At 39.7% G+C, this 22,572-nt stretch overlaps 1 pseudogene; it reads right to left on the bottom strand.

The window, feature by feature from the left end:
• Nucleotides 1–19,036: 19,036 nt before the first annotated feature.
• Nucleotides 19,037–20,288, bottom strand: LOC139004973 (dnaJ homolog subfamily A member 2 pseudogene; annotated as a pseudogene).
• Nucleotides 20,289–22,572: the final 2,284 nt, after the last annotated feature.

The raw sequence follows: 22,572 nt of genomic DNA, 5'->3' as shown, positions 1-22,572 counted from the left end.
ATATATGGTCTATCTTTGAAAATGACCCATGTGCACTTGAGAAGAATGTATATTCTGTGGCTTTCGGGTGAAATGTTCTTAAGATGTCAATTAATTCCATCTGATCTAGTGTATCATTTAAGATTGATGTTTCTTTGCTGATTCTTTGTTTAGAGGATTTGTCTAATGGTGATAGTGGGGTGCTAAAGTCCCCTACTATGATTGTATTGCTGTCAATCTCTCCCTTGATCTCCTCCAGAAGATTTCTTATGTATTTGGGTGCTCCTATATTGGGTGCCTATATGTTTACCAGAGTTATTTCTTCTTGTTGGATTGCTCCCTTTAGTATTATGAAATGGCCTTCCTTATCTCTTTTTATGTCCTTCAATTTGAGATCTAATTTGTCACATATAAGTATTGCTACCCCGGCTTTTTTTTTCACTTCCATTCGCCTGAAAAGCCTTTTTCCATCCCTTCACCATCAGTCTGTGTGAGTCTTTTTTTCTGAGGTGAGTTTCCTGTAGATAGCAGATATATAGGTCATGTTTTCTTATCCACACAGTTACCCTATGTCTTTTGATTGGGGCATTTAATCCATTTACATTTAAAGTTATTATTGATAGATACTTGTTAGTCGCCATTTTTATTCTTTACCCCGTGTTCCTTCTTTGTTTCCTTTTTTTTTTTTTTTTTTTTTTTTACAGCAGACCCTTTAGCATTTCTTGCATTGCTGGTTTGGTGGTAATAAACTCTTGAAGTCCTTTTTTGTCTGTGAAGCACCTGATTTCACCCTCAATTTTGATTGATAGCCTTGCTGGATACAGTATTCTTGGATTCAGACCCTTCCTTTGCATGACTTTATATATTTCATTCCATTCCCTTCTTGCCTAATGTGTTTCTGTTGAGAAATCAGTTGCTAGTCTGATGGGGGCTCCTTTGTAGGTGACTTTCTGTCTCTCTCTGGCTGCTTTTAAGATTCTTGCTTTGTCGTTGGTGTTTGCCAATTTAATTATAATATGCGTTGGCATTGGTCTTTTCTGGTTCATTTTGTTTGGGACTCTGTGAGCTTCTTGGATTTGTGTGAGTTTTTTCTTCCCTATATCAGGGGAGTTTTCTGTCATTATTTTTTCAAATAGGTTTTCTATTCCTTGCTCAGTTTCCTCTCCTTCTGGCACCCCTATTATGCAGATGTTGTTTCGTTTTGTGTTGTCCCAGAGTTCTCTTAGGCTCTCTTCCTGCTTTTTAATTTTTTTTTTCTAGAAGCTGCTCTGCTTGGGCATTTTTTCCTACCTTGTCTTCTAGCTCACTGGTGTGGTCCTCTGCTTCTTCTAGTCTATTGTTGATGCTTTCTATTGTGTTCTTTATAGCAGGGATGTCATTTTTAATTTCTTCTTGGTTTTTCTTCATTTCCTCTTGTTTCTTACATATATTGTTGAATTTGTCTTCCATTCTTTTCATCCAACTTATGACCATTTCTCTGAATTCTTTCTCTGACAGGTTGCTTTCCTCTGTTGCCTCCGTTTCGTTTACATCCTTTTCTGGTGATGTCTGTTTTTCTTTCATATGCAGGCTGGTTCTTGCTCTCCCCATGATCTCTCTTCTCCAAGTGTTTGGTTATGTAGTTCTCTCTCTGCTTTGTTGATTTAAAGGCACAAAATACAACACAACAAGGCACAACATACAAGGCACTGAACACAAATGTATTCATGAAATTAATAACCCCAAATAAAGGTGACCACCCGAGTAAAGAGAATTAGGGGATACGGAAAAATAAGAGAAAAAGATAAAAGAGAAAAAGAAAAAAAAGATGTCCAAAAATGAAATTGGGAAAAGGGAGGGAAAAAAAGTAAGAGAGAAAAGAGAGAGAATGAAATAAAAGAAGGGAAGAGACTATTTATATGGGGAGAAAACTCTGATAGAACCCCCACTAATCCCAACAAATTCCGCAACAGATCCCTGGAGATGAATGCAAACTACAACAACCACTAATATCAAGCGAGGTGAGGGAAAACAGAAGCACAAAAATAACTGGAAAAGAAAAAAAAAGAGGAAAAAAAACAAAGAAAAAGAAAAAAGAAAAACAACCTCATAAACAAGCATAAAAAACCCAATAAACTCAACAATCAAGGAAACAACAACAAAGTAACAGACAGAGAAAAAAAATTTAGATAGTGAAGAAAGATAAGGGAGAGGTGTATATGGATTTAGAGCAGGGGATTGGAAATTGGATATATAAGTAGGGTGAAATTTTGACAGGGGTAAGAAGAAGGAATAGGGAAAATCTAAAGCAGGAATAGGGTAAGAGAAACAGGACAACAACAGGGGAAAAGTGAGGAAGAGAGTTTTGGCATAAAGGTAATGTTGAGGTAGAGAAAAATGATGCTAAAGGAACAATGAAAATAGAATGTAGAACACTAATCCCAAAATAAAGAGAAAATAAAATGACACTTTAAAAAATGGCAAAATGGTAGTAGTAATAATACTGGTTAAAAATAAAAATGTAGTAATTAAAAGGGTAAAATAAGGTTTTGAAAAAAGAAAAAAATTGGTTTCTTAATTAAAAGGTGAAAAAAGAGTAGAAAAATTAAAATAAAAATGTGCAGTAGTGAAGGTCCTTCAGTTCTTCTACTCTTCTGTCTGGCACACCTTAGTCCTGCCAGGTATTCAGGAGGGTGTTGAATTTCCTTGCGATACACTGTTCCTCCGTGTTGTAAACCACAGTCCTGATTTTAAAGCAGGCCATATTTGTTTCCCTGTCTGCCTTTATTTGTGTTTACAGAAGAGTCAGTTAGTGGCTCTGCCTCTGGGTGGCAGTGTGTCTGGATTGACCTCCGAGGCTATAAGTCCTCTCTATCCAGTAGTTAGGGTTTATTTTCTCTATTGTACTTAAAACTGGTTTGGGAAAGTCCACTGCCCAGAGCTGGTTCTTTAATCGTTACTACCCATTCTGTTTCCCAGGTTCCACAAAAACAACTTTCCCCTGCAGTCTCTGCGAGTGTCCCCAACTGGGCAATCCCATGCACTGGGTTTAATAATCAAATGCAAAGATTTAAGGGGAAGAGAAAAAAACAAGAGCCTGAGAAATTGCACAAATTCGCAACCCTCCACCTTCCAACTCTGTGCACAGTCTCCCCCACGCACCCTCTCTCCCTTGGCACCAAGCAGCCAGCATACTGGCAAAATCCGAGGTTGCCTTTTTGCATCCAGTCCAGCTATGGGCTTAGTTTTAGCGTTCCCTTCTGCCAGCAGCCCTGTGGGAGCCCTTCCACACTCGTGGATCACGCTGGCCCCAAAGGTCGTGGACTTTGTGGGGCGCAGACTTCCCTGTGCACGTTCCTCTCCCCAACCTGAATTGCAAACCACACCTTCAGGTGAAATCTGACCTTTCTGTGAGAAGAAGCAGGGTTCCACGTAGTCGTGCTGCCCCAGATCTGGTGTTTTTGGGTTAGCAGCTGATCTCTGGATGCCGGGTCTTTGAATGTATATGCTTCCAATAACAGCCACTCAAGATAGCGTGGTTTATGTGGCTGAGCTGGTGCTCCGGGAGAGATTCCAGTCACAGTCTCCAACTGTCTACTTTCTCTGGGAGTCCTCAGCCTTTTCCAGCTGCAAACTGTATCCCAGCTGAATATCCTCTGCTTATTTGGGCTGTATGTTACCCACTTCAGCTGCTCACCCTTATCTGCTCCGGGACAAGGGACGGGACACATCAGTCTTTACTTCCACCATTTTTTCCTCCCTCCCAAAGTAAGAATCTTAAAAGTGGCCAGAGAGAGACAGAGAGTTACCTACAAAGGATCCCCAATCAGACTGGCGACTGATTTCTCAACAGAAACACATCAGGCCAGATGGCAATGGAATGAAATATACAAAGTCATGCAAAGGAAGGGTCTGAATCCAAGAATACTGTACCCAGCAATGCTATCAATCAAACTTGAGGGTGAAATCAGGAGCTTCACAGACAAAAAAAGGACTAAAGGAGTTTATTACCACCAAACCAACAATACAAGAAATGCTAAAGGGTCTGCTGTAAAAAGAAGAAATAGGAAGCGAAGAAGCAACACAGGCATAAAGAATAAAAATGGCGACAAGCAAGTACCTATCAATAATAACTTTAAATGTAAATGGATTAAATGCCCCAATCAAAAGACATAGGATAGCTGAGTGGATAAGAAAACATGACCCACATATCTGCTGTCTACAGGAAACTGACCTCAGAAATAAAGGACTCACACTGACTGATGGTGAAGTGATGGAAAAATGTTTTTCAGGCAAATGGAAATGAAAAAAAAAATCTTGGGCAGCAATACTTATATTTGACAAATTAGATCTCAAAGTGTAGGACATAACAAGAGATAAGGAAGGACACTTCATAATACTAAGGGAATAATCGAACAAGAAGAAACGACTCTGGTAAACATATATGCACCCAATACAGGAGCACCCAAATACATAAAAAAAAAAACTTCTGGAAGATATCAAGGGAAAGACTGGCAGCAATACAGTCAGAGTAGGAGACTTTAATACCCCACTATCACCATTGGACAAATCCTCTAAACAAAAACTCAGCAAAGAAACATCAATCCTAAATGATACACTAGATCAGATGGAATTAATTGGCATCTTCAGAACATTTCCCCCCAAAGCCACAGAATATACATTCTTCTCAATTTCACATGGGTCATTTTCAAAGATAGACCATATATTGGATCACAGGCAAAGTCTCTTCAAATTCAAGAAGATAGAAATCATATCAAGCATCTTCTCAGATCACAATGGCATAAAACTAGAAACCAATTACAATAAAAACAATTAAAAATCACACACCTGGAGGCTAAATAGCATGGTATTAAACAATGACAGGGTTACCAGAGAAATCAAAGAAGAAATAAAAAGCATCATGGCAACAAATGACAACGAAAATACAACAATCCAAAATCTATGGGACACAATGAAAGCAGTTTTGAGAGATAAGTTCATAGCTCTCCAAGCCTACCACAAATAACACGAAAAAATGGTAATAAATAACCTAACCCTAAAACTCAAAGAGTTAAGAAGAGAGCAACAAGAAAAGCCCAGCATAAGCAGAAGGAAGAAAATAATAAAGATCAGAGCAGAGATAAATGAAATAGAGATTAAAAAAACAATACAAAAGATCAACAAAACCAAGAGCTAGTTCTTTGAAAGGATAAACAAGATTGATGAAACTCTAGCCAGGCTCACCAAGAATCGAAGAGAGAGCACCCAAATAAACGAAATCAGAAATGAAAGAGGTGAAGTAAGAATTGATTCCACAGAAATACAAACAATTATGAAAAAATACTATGAACAACTCTATTCCAACAAAAAGGACAACCTAGAGAAAATGGAAATATTCTTGGAAAAATAAAAGCTCCAAAAACTCAACCCAGAAGAGTAAAAAAACCTGAATAGTTTGATAACTACCAAAGAAATTGAAACAGTGATCAAAAACCTTCCAGCAAACAAAAGCCCTGGTCCAGACGGCTTTACAGGAGAGTTCTACCAAGCATTCAAAGAACTAAAACCTATCCTCCTTAAACTATTCCAAAAAATTCAAGAGGAAAGCACACTTCCAAGCTCTTTGTATGAAGCCAGCATTACCCTAATTTCAAAACCAGATAAGGACACCACAAAAAAAGAGAACTACAAGCCAATATCCTTGATGAAATAGATGCTAAAATCCTCAACAATATTCTAGAAAATCAGATTCAGCAACATTAGAAAGATCATACACCATGACCAAGTGGGATTTATTCCAGGGCTGCAAGGATGGTACAATATCTACAAATCAATAAATGTGATACATCACATAAACAAACAGGCAAAAATCACACAATCATATCAATTGATGCAGAAAAGCATTTGACTAAATCCAACACCCTTTCTTGATAAAAACTCTCAGCAAAGTGGGAATAGAGGGATGATGCCTCAAAATAATAAAAGCCCTATATGACAAACCTACAGCCAACATCATACTCAATGGGCAAAAACTAAAACCATTTCCCCTAAGAACAGGAACAAGACAAGGATGCCCACTTTCACCACTCCTGTTTGACATAGTACTAGAAGTACTAGCCATAGCGATCATACAATAAGAAGAAATAAAAGGCATCCAAATTGGAAAAGAAGAAGTAAAACTATCCTTATTTGCAGATGACATGATACTATACTTAGAAAACCCCAAAGACTCTATCAAAAAACTACTAGACCTAATAAATGAATTTGGCAATGTAGCAGGACAAAATTAACCCCTGGAAATCTATGGCCTTTTTATACATCAATAATGAACTCACAGAAAGAAATAAAAAAAATCCCATTTACCATTGCACCTAAAAAAATAATATACCTAGGAATAAACTTATCCAAGAACATAAAAGACCTGTACTCAGAAAACTACAGAACATTGAAAAAAGAGATAGAAGAAGACATAAACAAATGGAAGAATATACCATGTTCATGGATCGGTAGGATCACCATCATTAAAATGTCCATACTACCTAAAGCTTTCTATAGATTTAATGCAATACCTATTAAAATACCAACGGCATATTTCAAAGACCTAGAACAAACTTCCCAAAAATTCATCTTGAAAAAAAAGACCCCAAATAGCCACAGCTGTCGTCAGAAAGAAGAACAAAGTTGGAGGGATCACAATACCAGACATTAAACTATATTACCAAGCCACGGTTCTCAAAACTGCCTGGTACTGGCACAAGAACAGACATATAGACCAATGGAACAGAATAGATGACCCAGAAATTGACCCAAGCCATTATACTCAATTAATATTTGACAAAGAAGATAAGGGCATACAATGGAGTCAAAACAGTCTCTTTAATAAACGGTGCTGGGAAATTTGGTCAGATACATGCAAAAAAAATGAAACTAGATCACCAACTTACACCATACACAAAAACAAACTCAAAATGGATAAAGGACTTGAATGTAAGTGGGAAACCATAAAGACCCTGTAAGACTCCATAGGCAGCAAAATTGCAGACGTATGTCATAGCAATATCTTTACAGACACAGATCCTAGGGCAAGAGAGACTAAGGAGAAAATCAACAAATGGGACTACATCAAAATAAAAAGCTTCTGCACAGCAAAAGAAACCATCAACAAAATAACAAGAAAACCCACTGCATGAGAGAACATATTTGCTAATGTTATCTCTGATAAGGGTTTAATCTCCAACATTTAGAGGGAAGTCATACAACTTAACAAAAGGAAAATAAACAACCCAATCAAAAAATGGGCAAAGGATCTAAATAGACACTTTTCGAAAGAGGACATTCAGAAAGCCAAGAGACACATGAAAACATGCTCAAAGTCACTAATGATCTGAGAGATGCAAATCAAAACAACAATGAGGTACCACTTCACACCTGTCAGAATGGCTATCATCAACAAATCATCAAATGACAAGTCCTAGAGAGGATGTGGAGAAAAAGGAACTCTCTTGCACTGCTGGTGGGAATGCAGACTGGTGCAGCCATTGTGGAAAACAGTATGGCATTTCCTCAAAAATTTTAAAATGGAACTGCCATTTGACCCAGTAATACCACTTCTAAGAATATATCACAAGAAAACAGAAACACCAATCAGAAAGGATATATGCACCCCTATGTTCATAGCAGCATAATTTACAATAGGTAATATTTGGAAACAGCCTAAATGCCCATCAGCAGATGAGTGGATTAGAAAACTATGGTACATCTACACAATGGAATACTATGCTGCTATAAAAAAGAAGGAATTCTTACCATTTGCGGCAGCATGGATGGAACTAGAGAGCATTATGCTAAGTGAAATAAGCCAGGCAGTGAAAGAAAAATATCACATGATCTCACTCATTTATGGATAATAAAGAACATTATAACCTAATGACCAAAAAAATAGATACAGAGGCAGAGAAGCTTCAAACAGACTGTCAAATTACAGTGGAAAGGCTAGAGAGTGTTGGGGGTGGGTAAGAGATCAATCTAAGGACTTATATGCATGCATATAAACATAACCAATGGACCCAAGACTCTGGGGGGTGGGGTAAGGGCATGTGCCAGGAGGTAGGGGAGGCTGGTGGAAGGTCAATGGGGAAAAAAGAGAGTCATATGTACTACTATTTGTAATAGTTTAAACAAGAAAATAAAATTAAAAAAAAAAGTAAAGTGGAAGGGTACAGAAATAGAGTAACTCAGTTATACAGGAAAAGGATGAGACAATTCTCATTTCATGTATATTTTCTCTATAATGAGTTTTCTAATACAGAAGAAGATCTGATCATACTCTTTCACCTCTAGTTGACCATGTATCCCAATTAACCCAGAACATTCTTGGTATATGCCTGTTGTGATGGCTTAATTATTAAGAGCTTCTCTTTTCACTCTCAAAAGTATTCTGAATTAGATGGTAAAAGGTGCAGATATCCTAGCAATTGCTCTTGTTGAACTGTTATGTAACTACTCAATAAATAATAAAATTAGTTCTAACTCTGTTTAGAGAGTTCAAGGAGCCAATTTTTGTTTTTGTTATTAAATAGTTTTTTTTGCCTGGCTGTCATGACTCAGTGGTTGAGCATCTACCTATGAACCAGGAAGCCACGGTTTGATTCCTGGTCAGGGCACATGTCTGGGTTGCAGGTTCATCCCCTAGTAGGGGTGTGCAGGAGGCAGGTGATAAATGATTCTCTCTCATTGATGTTTCTATCTCTCTCTCCCTCTCCCTTCCTCTCTGAAATCAATAAAATATATATTTTTAAAAATTTATTATTTTTATGTTAATGGAAATGCATTGTAACTGTTCTGGTATTTCCCATAACTCTCAATGGTATTTGATAAGTAGTAGAATACATAGGTTTTGTGTCAAGTAAAATAAAGTTGAATCCCTTATGCCACTCAATAGGCCTTGAAAAAATCATTTAACTTCTCTGAACCTGCTTCCTCTTCTGTAATATGAGCATAATAATAATGTCTGCTCTGAATCTTGATATATAAATAATATATCACTATAGTTATGTACTTATATTAATCTACATAACCATCCATTCTTCCATCTATCCTGACATTTTTCCCTTTATACATTATATAAACACAATATCTGACACTGAAACCAACATGGGTTAAAATAATAAAAATGAATTATGTTTCTTAGACAAAGCTCTGTATTTAAACACTGCAAAATTAATTAACTCATTTTCTAATTTAAATTCATCCTAGAGTTGGTTCCTCCAGATTTGAACATGGCTGCAGTAGTTCAAGACATCACATCTACACCCAGGAACATCCAGAGACAGATAAAGCACTGCCTCTATCTTGTGACTCTATTTTATGTCCTTGTGAGGAAACTTCACTTGGAATTCCTCATCATACCTTCTCTTTCTCCTTCTTGGCCTGAATTATATTGCATGCTAATGCACAAGTGTTGTTAGTGGAATGGAAGTTTTGAGTGAGCAGGCGAACATGGCTCTCCCTGGCTGGAGAAAATTGAGTGTCTATTTAAATCAGGGATCTATGTGCTATCAGGAGGATGTGCATGTGATCTGAGTAGATGTAGCATGGGCATCTGGATATCTAAATTTCAGCCTAAGATGTAACATCAGATTTCTTCATGAATTTGAGAAAGCCAGGCTTCCACTTTTCTGTGTATAAAACATGCTGTTGGCAAAAGCCTCCTCTTTGGTTTCATCTACTCAAAAGCACCTTAGTACTAAATTCACATTGGCACCATTCCTATTTCACAATCTCTTTCATCCCAGATTCACCACACAATTTTTAAATACTGATGAACTGATAAGGGCACTAGAATAAGAGTTGGAAGATTTGGGTTCAAGCCCAGATTCACTGCTTAATATCCATTATCTCTTATAGGTAAGTCTTACCTTTCAAAGTATAGGGTCAAAGAATTATAGATACCAGAGACCCTTTGTGTCAACCAAACCTCTCAATTTATAAACAAAAACAAAAAACAGTGATCCGGCCCTAACCGGTTTGGCTCAGTGGGTAGAGCATTGGCCTGCGGACTCAAGGGTCCCAGGTTCGATTCTGGTCAAGGGCATGTACCTTGGTTGCAAGCACATCCCCAGTAGGGGGTGTGCAGGAGGCAGCTGATCGATGTTTCTCACTCACTGATGTTTCTAACTCTCTATTTCTCTCACTTCCTCTCTGTAAAATATCAATAAAATATATTAAAAAAACCACTCTGATCCAGATTTTTTTAAAAAAAGACTTACATTTAGCAATTAGAAAAGTAAAAAATTACTGAAGACAAGTGAAAATTGAGATCAGGATCCAAATCCCTAAGTCTTTCTAATGTGCTACATTAATTTGCTAGGGGTCAAAGTATTTGTGACAAACTGGGACTCAATGAGCACATTTATTAAAGACCATTTAAAACAAATTTATTCTTAAGCCTTTTGAACATTATAATTCTCCTCAGAATAAAAGGGTATTTTAATCTCTGTATTTTCAGGACCATCCAAAATTCCTAATATGAAATAGACTAGAGGCTTGGTGCGCAAAAATTTGTGCACTTGGGGGGGTCCCTCAGGCCGACCTGTGCCCTTTTGCACTCTGGGACCCCTCAGGGGATGTCCACCTGCTGGCTGAGGCCTGCTCCCTGGGGATCGGACCTAAGCTGGCAGTCAGACATCCCTCAGGCATCCCAGGAGCCCTTAGGGGATGTCCACTTGCCAGTGGGGAGCAGGCCTAAGCTGCAGTTGGACATCCTTAGCGCTGCTGAAGAGGTGGGAGAGGCTCCCGCCACCGCCGCTGAGCTGGCAGCCATCAACCTGGCTTGTGGCTGAGCAGAGCTCCCCCTGTGGGAGCAAACTGACCACCAGGGGGCAGCTCCTGCATTGAGCGTCTGCCCTCTGGTCATCAGTGTTTGTCATAGTGACCAGTCATTCCCAGTCGTTCTGCTGTTAGGGTCAATTTGCTTATTACCCTTTTATTATATAGGATAGAGGCCTGGTGCATGGGTGAGGGCCAGCTGGTTTGCCCTGAAGGGTGTCCCGGATCAGAGTGGGGGTTCTGCTGGGGTGCCTGGCCACCCTGGTGAGAGATTGATGGCCATTTTCAGGCTGGCCACACCCCCTTCAGGGTGGGGGTCCCCACTGGGGTGCCTGGCCAGCCTGGGTAGTGGCTGATGGCTGTTTGCAGGCTGGCCACAGCCCTTTTGGGGTGGAGGTGGTTCCGCTGGGGTGCCTGGCCAGTCTGGGTGAAGGGCTGATGGCCGTTTTCAGGCTGGCCATGTCCCCGGGTGACCCAAGCTCCCAGCTTCTCCTTTTTTTCCTTTTTTTTTTCAGGGCTGCCTGAGAGCAGGTATCTGGGATTTATTTATCTTCTATAATTGAAACTTTGTAACCTTGAACAGAGCCCAGGGTGGTCCAGGGCAGGGGGGAAGCTTAGCTTTCTCCATCGCCAGGGGCATCCAACTCCTTGGCTGTGGCCATCTTAGTTGGGTTAATTTGCATACTGGCTCCTGATTGGCTGGTGGGCATGGCTTGTGGGTGTAGTGGAGTGATGGTTAATTTGCAACTTTCTTTTTTATTAGTGGAGATTCTCATTAAGTATTTGGTTAATGAAAATATTTTATGTCTTTTTCAGTTAAAAATTTTAAATTAAGTATGAAGATATCATAATTAACTACACCTAGAAATAAAAATATTTGTTTTATATATCCAAAAAAATCAAGATGTTGATTTGATTGTCATAAATGATGATGCAATTTTGTTATTATGAATGAGTCTGTGTATTCTTGGTCCTTTCTGGTTTATAGCAACACCAACACTGCTTAATGCAATGCTCTCCATACAGAGAAGTTTCATGCCAAATATTTTTAGTATTTCCTTGATTTCTTTTGCTTATATACACAAAAGTAAAAAGATAAATATTGAACACATAACTTCCCATGATCCTAAAAACAAGCTTTTCTTTGAATTATGTCACCATCATGGTTTTAGTATTTCACTAACATTATACTCAGAGAAAAAGTAACCTTAGTTATCCCACATTCTGTGGTATAGTAGTTCAAGAGCATCACAGTAAGCTAGAAACTGCACAGAACAACTCTGACCTGAAAACACACCTGCCTTCAGATTCTTCAGTGGCTGTGGGGTGGAAGAACCTCGGTTTCCTCATCTGTAGAAATGGAGGCAATAATCAGTCTTATGCAAAGACAAGAACATAGTGTTATTTGACTATTTCATAAAACACTCAAAGTAAGTCTTACAAACATAGCATGATGCATATTGTCCAGCTCATAGAAAACATCTACCCAATGTCTGATGAATAAATAGCTGGCGTTCAGTATATGTTCTACTCATCTTCCTCACTTTCCCAAAAATCTTAAAGTGGATAGCGATTTGGCAGAAACAGTACCTGCCAGATAAAGTACCATGTTTTTCTATTTATGTATTTATTTATTTGTTTGTTTTTGACAGGATTATAGATGTATCCCTTTCTCCCAACCTTGCCTCCCTCCATCCAGCCCCCGCCACACTCCAGGCTTTTCCCCACACTATTGTTTGTGTCCATGAGTTATGTATATATGCATATATGTTATTTGATTAATCTCTTCCCATCCCTTCCACTCCCTCCCCTCTGAGATCTGTCATTCTATTCCATGCATTCATACCTCTGGACCTATTTTGGTTATCAGTTTATTTTGTTCACTAGATTCCACATACAAGTGAGATCCATATGATATTTGTCTTTCTCTACTGGTTTATTTTGATTAGCATAATAATCTACAGGTTCATCCATGTTGTTGTAAAGAATAAGAGCTCATTTGTTTTTTACAGCCCATAGTATTCCATTGTGTAAATATACCACAGCTTTTCTATCCATTCATCTACTGATGGGAACTTGTGCTGTTTCCAGATCTTAGCTATTGTAGAAAAGCTGCTATGAACATAGGGGTATATATATTGTTTCAGATTGGTGTTTTGGAATTCTTAGGATATATTTCCAGAAGTGGATCGCTGGTTCCAACAGCAGTTCAATTTTAATTTTTTGAGGAAACTCCATATACTGTTTTCTATAGTGACTGTGTTATCTGATAATTGCATGGGTAGAATTTCTTTGTTGCTAGTGGAAATGGGGTACTTATAATACCTTGAGAAAAATACTTTTCTAAGACTCTCATAGGAGAATAAATGATTTTTATTTATGTGAAGTTATATTTCTTGGTTTCAAAATCCCCATTTCCTTTAAACCAGACCTGGAAAAATGTGCAGCTGGAGTTTCAACAGCGCTGGAAGCAAAGCCAGTGTCCAAAGTTTCTGTTCCATGGTGGACTTAAGTTTGGCAAAGCATTAGTCTAGTTGTAATCCTTTAGTTCATTGTGTGTTGGGTTCACATTGCTGTGGACCATGTGGGCAAGTGAAGAAATGTGAGAGCACACCCCCTGCATCATATTCTTTCTTTGTCCTGTCCCTTTCCCTAGGATCTGCAAGGAACTGACTGGAGAGTGTTAAACTGCAGCTTCTTGGCACAAATGGCATGCCTATATTATCTGACCTTCCCTTTACTCCTTTCCTATTAATTAGGTTATTAAAACAGTATCCGCTGCACCAGTGTGCATCCCCACAAGTAGTGTTTTAGGGTTTCATTTTCTTCACATTCTTGCCACCACTTGTTTGTTGACTTATTGATGGTAATCATTCTGGCAGGTAAAAAGTAATACCTCATTGTAGTTTTAATTTTCATCTCTCTAATTGAGCATTGAGCATTTTTATAGTCTGCCCTCTGGAAAGTGTCTATTTAGGTCCTTTACCCATTTTTTAATTGGATTGTTTGTCTTCCTGGTGTTGAGTTGTATGAGTTCATCATATATTTTAGAAAGTAGCCCCTTATCAAAAGTATCATTGGTGAATATGTTCTCCTATACAGTGAGTTCCCTTTTCATTTTGTTGATGGTATCTTTTGCTGTGTAGAAGCTTTTTAGTTTGATGTAGTCCCAATTGTTTGCATTTTCCTTTGTTTCCCATATTTTTCTTTTATCTTCCTGTAGTCAGGCAGATGAGTGATATTTCCCCTTTCAGAGATGTGAGTTAAGAATTAAAAAAAGAAACATATTCTCCTTTTAAGCTTCAGTTTATAACAGTTAGGCTGCATGTTTGTGAGATTGCTGCTATTTTGTAAAGCACTTGAGGGAAGGAATGAATTTTACATCTGTTACTGGATGTGGTAATATTCTGCTGAGGGGGTGCATCTCCACTGGAAGACATTTAGGCCCTCTGGCTCTCAATGAAAACATCTCTTCCGCTGGATGCTCAGTTTTGACCCCAGGAGACTCCCAGTTGAGATGTTGGTTATTGCAGATGTGAGAGTGAAACAACTAGATAGAAGAAGCATATGTCAGAAACTTAAGACCTCAACTCCCCATACAGATTCTTATTGCATGATTTTAAAAAAAGGATGGCTGAATGTAGTAGGTGTGGTAGGAGCTCCCTCACCAGCTGTGTAGTGCCAGGCACAGAAGAGCATAGATATTGGTTCAAGAAAAACAAGCAACACAGACACTCACCAACCTCCACAACCCCCAACCTCCCAAACCCAGGTAATTTTCCCAAAGCCTGTTTGTTGTTGTTTTTTAATGGAGACTTTAATCAAATGCAATCAGAGTGATTGAAAGTCTAATCTGCCTTTCAGAGGGAGTATACTGCACATAATGGAAAGAAGAGAAGTGAAAATAAAGCCACCTAAACCCAAATAAAAATGCTAATGGATCAGGGTGTACAGTGGGTTCCAAGATTTGAGGTATGAGGTAGAAGATGGGGCTGAGTGCTGGAAGCAAGAGAGGAGTAATTGAAAGAGGCAGGTAGGCTGGCTATTGTTGACATTCTCTTCTGTTGTGTGAATCACAGCCCCAACTGATGGGAACATGCTGAAAAAAAAAATGATAAGAATTGTTCTTGAAAAGCTGGGTAAGTTGGAAGTGTGGCCTTCTGTGGAATTGTTCCACTGATACTGACAGCTCCAATGTTTCCAGGGAGCTGTGGTTAAACATTCTTCTCCAAGTGAAGATTGCTTCCAACAGCTGGAGTAGGAGCCCCTCCCGGCACCTCTGTTCCATTTCCTGCTGGAGACCATGTGAACAGGGAGTTTAATATTACTAAATGTCTTTTAGATAAAGAGCTTTTACTTTTCCAGACTAAACTGCCAAAACCTTGAGGAAAGAAAGAAAGAAAGAAAGAAAGAAAGAAAGAAAGAAAGAAAGAAAGAAAGGAAGGAAGAAAGAAAGAAAGAAAGAAAGAAAGAAAGAAAGAAAGAAAGAAAGAAAGAAAGAAAGAAAGAAAGAAAGAAAGGAAGGAAGAAAGAAAGAAAGAAAGAAAGAAAGAAAGGAGCTACTATGTCTGGTAAATGACATATATCTAATTTGGTGGATGTATAGTTATTAAACTAGAGCTGTTGTGTATTCTGGTGTTAATTAATTACCTTGGCAAACAGAGGTAGAATTCTGAGCAGTACAGTGAAAATATGGTGACAGGATAAGGGTAATAAGAGGAAATAAATCTATTGTAAGATAACTAGATTCTGAAAATCTTATAGAATTGATTTTCTTAAAGGAGGGGAAAAGGAATATTACCTCAAACAGTCATTAAAACATAATTGAGTGTTCCACAGATGACAAAAGCTCACAGTTAACAATGTCTTACTTCATTTTTAGTGGAAGTTAAAATAAAAATCAATACCCTCATGCAAAGGAATAACACAAAGAACATACTATAAAAGCTTTTCTAGAAATACTTGGAATATGCTTTGGTTAAAAGGGAAAAAAGAGAGAAAATAAGTCCTAATCATTGCTCTTCACAGAGCATGGTCTTGGGAAAATGTGGCTGGGAGAAGGACTTGTTAACAGAGGGTCTTCTTGGAGAGGTATGCAGAGGAGGTGAATTATTTGAGAGCCAGGAACTTCTGGTCCTCCGTTCTCCTTTCTGAAGATTCCACATCACCATTCAACTAGATGAAAATCAAAGCAACATTATCCCATTTTATGTGCACACACAAATACCATAATTTTACACCTTTTCAAATGCACATCAAAGAAAAAGTTTAAAAATAGTTTTAAAATAAATATATACTAATATTAAGCACATAACTATGTTCAGAGTTAAATTTTCTGGATATATTTGTTGGGCATGAATGGATTGATAAATTATTTTACCAGTAATAGAGGATTAGCTAAATTGAGGTCATTCTATACTTAGTTTTCATAATTTTACCCCATATTTTCTGATCTTTAAAAAAATATATATTTTTATAGATTTCAGAGGGGAAAGGAGAAGAAGAGAGAGATAGGAACATCAATGATGAGAGAGATTCATTGACTTGCTGCCTTCTGCACACCCCATGCTGTGGATCGAGCTCACAACACAGGCATATGCCCTGACTGGGTATTGAAGCTTGACCTCCTGGTTCATAGGTCAATGCTCAACCACTGAGCCATGCTGGCTGGGTCATATTTTCTAATTAAATAGGTGATCCCTTCAGTCATTTAAAAATTTATCAAATGGTTTCAAGTTTTATATTTAAAGGTTTATTTCATTTTAAGCTGGTTTCTGTGTAAAGTAAGACAGGGAATCAGTTTATTCTTTTGCATGTGGCTATCTCAACACATATTTTTAACAATACTAACCTTTTCCATAGATATACATATATATATATTGAAATATATATATATGGAAATATATATTTCTTTGTTCTCTATTGTGTTTCATTTATCTATATGTCTATTTTTTATGAAAATACCATGTTGTTTTAGTAATACAGTTTGAAATGCCATATTGTTTTGATTACTAGAGCTCTGTAACACTTTTTGAAATCTTTGTTCTTTTTTCTCAAGGTTGCTTTGATTATTCTAAGATTTTGGTACCATATGAATTTTAGGATTTTTTTTATTTCCGTGAAAAATGTTATTGAATTTTATTGGGAATGCATTACATCTGAAGATGGGTTAGGGTTATATGGACATTTTTTCAATTATTAATACTTCCTTCAATGAGCATGGATTATCTTATTATCTTTATAGCTCTCTGAACTTTTTTCCCACCAATATTTTACAGTTTTTAGTGTATACATTTATTACCTCCTTGGTTAAATTTATTCCTAACTGTTTTTACTGTCTTTGATGCTATTATAAATAAAACTGTTGGAGATCCAAGATAGCTGCCGACACGACTGCAGGCTGCTAGATAGCATGAGAGTGAGAGAATGAAAGGAGAGTGCGTGGATGTGTGGGTGTGTCAGTATTTGTGAGTAAGGGACAGTTATACTCCAAGGGCCTGTTGGGGACTGGCGGACCGAATCCTCCGTGATAGGGCAGCCTCAGCTGCAGCTGAAATCTCTCCCGGAGTGGCCGGCTCTGCCGCAGAGGCCACGCCATCTTGAAGGGAGATGGCTGTGATCAGAGACTGACTGTGATCAGAACCTCAGCCTTACCTTCAACAAGGGAGATCTTGGATGCCTCCCAGGATCTTATAACCACAATGCCCAGGGGCCAGTTAACTCAGCTGAGAATCCACGAATGCCGAAATTCCAACCTCCCCGACCACTGGCGCCTGGGATGTCTGCCCAGGGTAAGACAATCTCCGCAATTCGGGGAGGGGCCCTGCACCTTCTCACAGAGCAGAAGGAACAGCTGAATCAAAGAGCACCCACCCAGAACTGGCGAATTAAACACAGCTGGCATTGCCTAAAGAAAGGTGAGATTTGGGATCCAGGCTAGAGAGAAAAATGCACGCAGTGGGAACTAGAGCCTCAGAGAAATACTGCCCACCACAAAATTCGTGACTGTTGGGATTAGTGTAGTCCTCGAATGTGGAAAGGGGTCCACAGGGCTGCTGGCAGAAGGGGATTCTAGATATTAACCCACAGCTGGACTGGACCCAGAAAGGCAGCCTGCGCAGAGTCTCGCACAGAATTGGGTGCAGAGCCAAAGTAGAGAGGCCTTTTAGCCCAGGTTATTAACACGGAAACACTGCCACGCAGGGGCTGTAGCAGAAATTGACTCTTGTGTGTAAATACAACTAAAAACAGACTGAGAACCAAAGAGAGCAGAGAGATCCTGCCTGCTTGAAAATAGGGTTGTGGCTTATGACACCAGGGAACTTCAATATTATGCTGACTACCTGCAAGAAAAAAGACTTGCCAAGAAGAACAGTGGAGGAAATGAACGACCTTAACTACTTCACATTTTTATTTTTTATCTTTTACTTAAGAAACTAATTTTTCTCTCACTCAATTTTACCTTATTTTTATTATACTTTTATTTTTAACTATTAGTATTAATACTATTATTTTACCCTTTTTAAAAGTGTTATTTTATGTTATTTTTTCTTTATTTTATTTTATTTTGGGATTAGTGTTATACATTTCATTTGATTTTCCCTTTAGCATTATTTTACTCTATCTCAATTTTTCCTTTATGCCAACACTCTCTTCATCACTTCCCCCCCCCCCCTTTTTTTTTAATTTACACCAACTGCTCTTTATTATCGAGTTTCAAAACCTTTCACAGGATGATAAAAAACAAGAAAAAGAAGAAAAAACCCAACAACGTGACCACCAGCGCAGATGTCATTCCCACTGTTGCGTCAGCTCCAAGCCCTGTGCGCAAAGCCCACTCCCATGCACCTAAGCGAGACGCAGGCTCGGAAACTCTTTATTCTGGTTGTAGCAGCTTATGACGCAGGTGCAGCCAAACACAAGCTCCAGGACACACTGGACACAGACTTACAACGTGGGCTTCGAGTTGCAAACATGGAACAAAAATCTACACGGAACTGATAGAAACCGCGCACAGACCAGGGCGGGCCTGGGAACGCGTGTCAGTCCTGCCTCCTCGAGTGCTCTCCTCTGTACAGACCAGTCAGACGAAGATGCAGAGCTCTGTGGTTAGTTAAATTATACACTCTGTAGATACTATACCGACTTTAAAGTTACACATAGACCAGGAAATATCCATCAGTTCATTCGGATCGACAGACCCTCTGGCTGGGCCGCTGAAGACCAAGCGGGCACGCGGAGGAAACCCGCCTGCGTCGCGCGGCTCACTGGTGGGCACACTGCACGCCGGGGCCGTGGTGGCTGCTGCTCTCCTCGTCGGAGCTGTCGTTGTAGGCCTCGCGCCTCTGCCCGCCTCCCGAGCCCCGGGTGCTGTCGAATTCCTGAAGCTCCACCTCCTCTGTGTCCCCGATGATGTTCGGGACTTCCGGTCGGGATGGCAGAAGGTCTTCTAGTTCAGAGAGCTTGTCGGGGCTGACCCAGTTGTTCTCAGGGAACTGCACGTCGAACTTGATGTACAGGTCGCCTTTCTCGAAGGGGTTCCGATACTGAGGCATTCCTTCCCCTCGAACCACCCGGACACACCCTGGCTCGATGACTTTGCCAGGCGGGTACTTCACCACGATCTGACGGGCATCGAGATGCTTGAATGTGAACTGGAAGCCGCAGAGGGCCTCCACGAGGCCTATCTTGTACGTCATGTGCAGGTCGTTGCCGTCCCGCTGGAACACCTCATGTTCCTTCTCTTGCAGCAAGAGAACGATGTCTCCCGGCTCCACTCCGGGCGCCTGGTCTGCCTCCCCCGCAAACGTGATCCTCTGGCCGTGCTTCATGCCCTTGTCCACGTGGACTTCGAGGATCTTGACTTCTTTAATCACCTTCTTCCCCTCGCACTTTTTACAGCGGTCCTTCTCGTTAATGACCTCTCCTTCTCCGTTGCAGTCGGAGCACACGGACTGCATCTGCTGCACCATCCCCGGGGCCAGCTGCCGGATCATGATGCGGACGCCGCGACCCCGGCAGGCGCTGCACTTCTGAACAGCCCCTGACTTTCCACCTTGGCCATTGCACACACTGCAGAGCACGTTCTTGCTAAGCTGTAGTTTGGTGGTCTTGCCATTATACAGATCTTCTAAAGACACTTTGAGTGGATGCATCATGTCCTCTCCTCTTCTTCTGCCATTTTGACTTCTATTCTGATTGCCCATGAAGCCAAACAGTCCCCCACCGAAAATGTGAGAGAAGATGTCATCCATGCCACCGCCTCCGCCGCTGCCTTCCCGAAGGCCTTGCTCTCCATACCGGTCGTATAACTCGCGTTTCTCAGGATTTGATAGTACTTCATACACAAAACTTATTTCTTTGAATTTGTTTCCAGCATTTGGATTCTTATCAGGGTGGTATTCCTTGGCTAATTTTCTGTACGCCCTCTTCAGCTCGTTCTCTCTGGCGCCGGGCGGCAAGCCCAGGATGTCCTACAGCTTCGTGTCGACCACGCTCGCCATGGCGGCTGGCCGGGCGGCGCTTGGGCAGGAAGGTGGCGGAGTGGACGGAGCGGCCCAGCGGCGGCGCAGGCCGAGGAGACAGCGAGCACTTTTCCCCTTTTTTGTCCTGTTTCTCTTACCCTGTTCATGCTTTAGTTGTTCTCTACCCTTTCTTTTTGCTTCCTGTTAAAAATCTATCTTACTCATACATCTAATTTCCTCTCCCCTGCTCCAAACCCATACACACTTCTCTCTTTACTTTATTTATTTTCTAAATTCTTTTTCTTTTTTTGCCTTTTTATGTCTTTCTGTCTTGTTGTTCGTTTGATTATTGGTTAGGTTTTTTGTTGTTGTTTGCTTCTGTTTTTCCTCTCCTTACTTGTTCTCTTCTTCTACTAATAGCTTAATTATTCCAATCACCAACTCAGACCTATCTGCTCTATATCCTCCTTTTCCAATAGTGAACAAATACATAGATAGATTAAAGAAGGAGGAAAGTTTTATATATATGCATATCTTATACACCCATTCTCTTTCTACCTCCTCTATACTAAATTGTAGCTATTTCCCCATTCATTCAATTCCTTGACCTAACCTCTTGGAAATAAGCTCTGTCTCCTCAGATTCATCTGTGTGTTTGTTGTTTGGAGGTTTGTTGTTTGCATTTTTTGAATTGGTTGTTTTATTGGAGTCTTCTTCCCATATACATATTTTTCCCTTTCTTCTTTTCTTCTCTCTCTTACATTTTTTTTCCCTTTTCTCAATATCATTTTTGCACTCTCCTATATTCCCTAATTCTCTTTCCTCTGGTGGTCACCTTTATTTAGGGGTATTAGTATTGTGAACACATTTGTGTTTTGTGCTCTGTGAATTGTGTTGTACTTTGTGCCTTTAAGTCAATGCAGGAGAGAGAGAGAGAGCTACATAATCAGAAACCCGGAGAGGAGCAATCATGAGGACAAAGAAACAACCTGCATATGAAAAAAGGAAGAATCACCAGAGAAGGAAGTAAATGAAATAGAGGCAAGCAATATGACAGAGAAAGAATTCAGAGAAATGGTCATAAGGTCTCTGAAAAGGATGGAAGACAAATTCAGCAATATGTGTAAGAACTAAGAGGAAATGAAGAAGAACCAAGAAGAAATAAAAAACGACATCACTGCAATAAGGAACTCAATAGAAAGCATCAACAGAAGACTAGAATAAGCAGAGGACTGCATCAGTGAGCGAGAAGACAAGATAGGAAAAAATACCAAAGCAGAGCAGAATCGAGAAAAAAAAAAAACTTAAAAAACAGGAAGAGAGCCTAAGGGAACTTTGGGATAACATGAAATGAAAAAACATCCACATAATAGGGGTGCCAGAAGGAGAGGAAACTAAGCAAGAAATAGAAAACCTGTTAGAAGAAATAATCACAAAAAACTTCCCTGATATAGGGAAGAAAAAAATCACACAAGTCCAAGAATCTCACAGTCCCCAACAAGATGAACTCCAAAAGATCGACACCAAGACACGTTATAATTAAATTAGCAAACACCTATGACAAAGTAAGTCTCTTTTTAAAAAAAATATATTTTATTGATTTTTTACAGAGAGGAAGGGAGAGAGATAGAGAGTTAGAAACATTGATGAGAGAGAAACATCGATCAGCTGCCTCCTGCACACCCCCTACTGGGGATGTGCCTGCAACCCAGGTACATGCCCTTGACTGGAATCGAACCTGGGACCTTTCAGTCCGCAGGCCGACGCTCTATCCACTGAGCAAACTGGTTTCAGCCAAAGTAAGTCTCTTAAAGGCTGCCAGAGAGAGAGAGGAAGTTACCTACAAGGATCTCCCATCAGACTATCTACTGATTTCTCAACAGAAACACATCAGGCCAGATGGCAATGGAATGAAATATACAAAATCATGCAAAGCAAGGGTCTGAATCCAAGAATACTGTACCCAGCAAGGCTATCAATAAAAATTGAGGGTGAAATCAGGAGCTTCACAGACAAAAAAGGACTAAGGAAGTTTATTACCACCAAACCAGCAATGCAAGAAATATTAAAGGGTCTGCTGTAAAAAGAAGAAAAAGGAAGGGAAAAAGAAACACAGGTATAAAGAATAAAAATGGTGACAAACAAGTACCTATCTACACTAACAAAAGAGAAACATGGTAATTAGCGTACGACCGCTACCCTTCCCATTGGCTAATCAGCATATCCTTATGCAAATTAACTGTCAGCCAAGATGGTGGCCGGCAGCCAGGCAGCTGGAAGCCAGCATGAGGCTTGCTTGCTCCAGTGACTGCAGACTGCAACA

The sequence above is a fragment of the Myotis yumanensis genome, unplaced genomic scaffold (genome assembly GCF_028538775.1).
Source record: "Myotis yumanensis isolate MYYU_CA2020_CCGP unplaced genomic scaffold, mMyoYum1.0.hap1 SCAF_1, whole genome shotgun sequence".
Lineage (NCBI taxonomy): Eukaryota > Metazoa > Chordata > Mammalia > Chiroptera > Vespertilionidae > Myotis > Myotis yumanensis.
This window is presented reverse-complemented; position numbering and strand designations above follow the sequence as displayed.